The sequence below is a fragment of the Eutrema salsugineum genome, unplaced genomic scaffold (assembly GCF_000478725.1).
Source record: "Eutrema salsugineum unplaced genomic scaffold, Eutsalg1_0 scaffold_93, whole genome shotgun sequence".
Classification (NCBI taxonomy): domain Eukaryota; kingdom Viridiplantae; phylum Streptophyta; class Magnoliopsida; order Brassicales; family Brassicaceae; genus Eutrema; species Eutrema salsugineum.
Window position 1 is genome coordinate 10,068 of NW_006256323.1, and position 2,680 is coordinate 12,747.

Sequence of the window (2,680 nt, forward strand, 5' to 3'; positions counted from 1 at the left end):
AAATACACACCTCAAATCTCCTATAAAAATCAGAAAACTGGCACTCTTTTTACTAAAAGTCGTATTCTGATCCAAATCGGCATGATAATGACAAGGGGGCGTTGTGAGACTAGAAACAAGAGGTAGAGATTCCTAAATGTGGAAGGAGATGCATCATTTACTTGTTTCTAATTCCTTAAGATACACCTTAAATCTTCTATGAAAATCACAAATTTGGAACTCTTTTTACTAAAACTCATATTCTGAACCAAATTGGCATGATGATGACAAGGGGGCGTTGTGAGACTAGAAACAAGAGGTAGAGAGTCCTAAATGTGGAAGGAGATGCATCATTTACTTGTTTTCTATTCCTTTAGATACACCTCAAATCTCCTATGAAATCAGAAAACTGGGACTCTTTTTACTAAAAGTCATATTCTGAACCAAATTGGCATGATAATGACAAGGGGGCGTTGTGACACTAGAAACAAGAGGTAGAGAGACCTAAATGAGGAAGGAGATGCATCATTTATTTGTTTTCTTATTCCTTTAGATACTCCACAAATCTCCAATGAAAATCAGAAAAAAGGGATTCTTTTTACTAAAAGTCATATTCCGATCCAAATTGCCGAGTTAATCTTCCTTGCGACGTTGTGAGACTAGAAACAAGAGGTAGAGAGTCCTAAATGAGGAAGGATATGCATCATTTACTTGTGTTCTTATTCCTTTAGATACACCTCAAATCTCCTATGAAAATCAGAAAACTGGAACTCTTTTTACTAAAAGTCATATTCTAAACAAAATTGGCATGATAATGACAAGGGGGCATTGTGAGTCTAGAAACAAGAGGTAGAGAGTCCTAAATGTGGATAGAGATGCATCATTTACTTGAATTCTTATTCCTTTAAATACACACCTCAAATCTCCTATAAAAATCAGAAAACTGGCACTCTTTTTACTAAAAGTCGTATTCTGATCCAAATCGGCATGATAATGACAAGGGGGCGTTGTGAGACTAGAAACAAGAGGTAGAGATTCCTAAATGTGGAAGGAGATGCATCATTTACTTGTTTCTAATTCCTTAAGATACACCTTAAATCTTCTATGAAAATCACAAATTTGGAACTCTTTTTACTAAAACTCATATTCTGAACCAAATTGGCATGATAATGACAAGGGGGCGTTGTGAGACTAGAAACAAGAGGTAGAGAGTCCTAAATGTGGAAGGAGATGCATCATTTACTTGTTTTCTTATTCCTTTAGATACACCTCAAATCTCCTATGAAAATCAGAAAACTGGGACTCTTTTTACTAAAAGTCATATTCTGAACCAAATTGGCATGATAATGACAAGGGGGCGTTGAAGACTAGAAACAAGAGGTAGAGAGTCCTAAATGAGGAAGGATATGCATCATTTACTTGTGTTCTTATTCCTTTAGATACACCTCAAATCTCCTATGAAAATCAGAAAACTGGAACTCTTTTTACTAAAAGTCATATTCTGAACCAAATTGGCATGATAATGACAAGGGGGCGTTGTGACACTAGAAACAAGAGGTAGAGAGACCTAAATGAGGAAGGATATGCATCATTTACTTTTTTTCTTATTCCTTTAGATACACCTCAAATCTCCAATGAAAATCAGAAAAAAGGGATTCTTTTTACTAAAAGTCATATTCCGATCCAAATTGGCATGATAAAGACAAGGGGGCGTTGTGAGACTAGAAACAAGAGGTAGAGAGTCCTAAATGTGGAAGGAGATGCATCATTTACTTGTTTCTTATTCCGTTAGATACACCTCAAATCTCCTATGAAAATCAGAAAACAAGGACTCTTTTTACTAAAAGTCATGTTCTGAACCAAAATTGGCATGATAATGACAAGGGGGTGTTGTGAGATTAGAAACAAGAGGTAGAGAGTCCTAAATGAGGAAGGAGATGCATCATTTACTTGTTTCTATTTCCTTAAGATACACCTCAAATCTTCTATGAAAATCAGAAATTTGGAACTCTTTTTACTAAAACTCATATTCTGAACCAAATTGGCATGATAATGACAAGGGGGCGTTGTGAGTGTTAATCAAGAGTGATCATTATATTCAGTATTGAGCTCTCTCATCAGAGGTGTCCGTACAAGTCCGTACAGATCCGTACAAGGTCACCATTTGGAGTTGCTTCTTCATCAAGTAACCTAGAGAAGCCTTTCTCTTCTTGCATTATCGTGTATCACCGTTTAAGGAAGGAGAGAAAGGCGCCCCACAGCTGGATCTTATCCTCTCATGACCGTTGGAAAAGTAGCTTTACTTTTTTTTTGCTTTTGCTTTTGCCTTATTTGGACTATAGCTTAGGTATCTTAGGAGCATATTCTCTTTGCCTTTTACTTTATATAGCTGTATACATCTGTAAAGGTCTTTTCTAAGAAATGAGAATCATCTCTTTCTCACCAAACTCTCTGTATTCTCTCTTCATTATCGGATTCTTCTCTAATCTCTCAACACAATCTCTCTTAATCTCTTAATCATCTTATTAATCCGCTGTAATCATCTATTCTCTCATGGTATCAGAGCCAGGTTGCTGAATCTGGTGGCTTATTTCTCTTGTTTTCTCTCTAATCTCATCTCCAAAACCGCTTGTTCTGTGTTCTAAACCCAGAAAACGTCCGTACAACCCCTGTTCTTGCGAAAGACTCAAACTTTCTCTTC